We start from the raw sequence: 1,149 nt of genomic DNA, 5'->3' as shown, positions 1-1,149 counted from the left end.
ATCATGTGGTTTCTGTCAGTTTTGTTGTTGATATAATCAATTATGTGATAGTTTGGCTACTATTAAACCACCCTTGCACTCTTGGCATAAATCTTATTTGGTCATAATGCATTGTTCTTTTGATAAGTTGTTGTAATCTTTTTGATAATATTTTTTTTAATTTTCTTTTTTTTTAATTTTTAGGCAATTGGGGTTAAGTTACTTGCCCAGGGTCACATAGCTAGTAACTGTCAAGTGTTTAGTATGAGGACAGATTTGAACTCAGGTAGTCATGATTTCAGGGTTGGTGCTCTATCCACTGTGACAGCTAGCTGCCCTTTCCTAATATTTCATTTAAAATTTTTGTATCTATATTCATTAGGAAAATTGGTCTATAATTTTCTTTCTGTGTTTTGACTCTTGTTTAAGTATCAACTCCACATTTGTATCATAAAAATAATTTGGCAAGACTCCTTTGCCTATTTTCCCAAATTGTCTATATAATGTTCTAATTAATTGTTCTTTAAATGTTTGATAGAATTTGCTTGAATATACATCTGGCCCTGGAGATTTTTTCCTAGGGAGTTCATCAATGGATTGTTCAATTTCTTCTTCTGAGATGAGGTTATTTAAGTATTGTAATTCTTCTGTTAATCTGAGCAATTTATATTTTTGTAAATATTCATCCATTTCAATAAGATTGTCAAATTTATGGGCATACAGTTGGGCAAAATAGTTCCTAATTATTGTTTTAATTTACACTTCTTTGGTGATGGATTCACCCTTTTCATTTTTGATACTGGAAATTTGGTTTTCTTCTTTCTTTTTTTTGTTTTAATTAAATCAACCAAAGGTGTATCTATTTTATTGTTTTTTTTTAAAACAGCTCTTAGTTTTATTTATGAATTCAAAAGTTTTCTTAATTTCAATTTTCTTAATTTTGCCTTTGGTTTTCTGTATTTCTACTTTGGTATTTAATTGAGGATTTTTGTTCTTTTTTTAGGTTTTTTTTTTTAGTCGCATGCCCCATTCATTGATCTCCTCTTTCTCTATTTTATTCATGTAAGCATTTAGAGATATAAAACTTCCCCTGAGACCTGCTTTTGCTGCATCCCATAAGTATTGGTATATTGTCTCATTATTGTCAATAATTTGAATGAAGTTATTGAT

The sequence above is a fragment of the Vombatus ursinus genome, unplaced genomic scaffold, assembly GCF_900497805.2.
Source record: "Vombatus ursinus unplaced genomic scaffold, bare-nosed wombat genome assembly UNPS02014864.1, whole genome shotgun sequence".
Lineage (NCBI taxonomy): Eukaryota > Metazoa > Chordata > Mammalia > Diprotodontia > Vombatidae > Vombatus > Vombatus ursinus.
Note: the sequence above shows the minus strand (reverse complement) of the source record.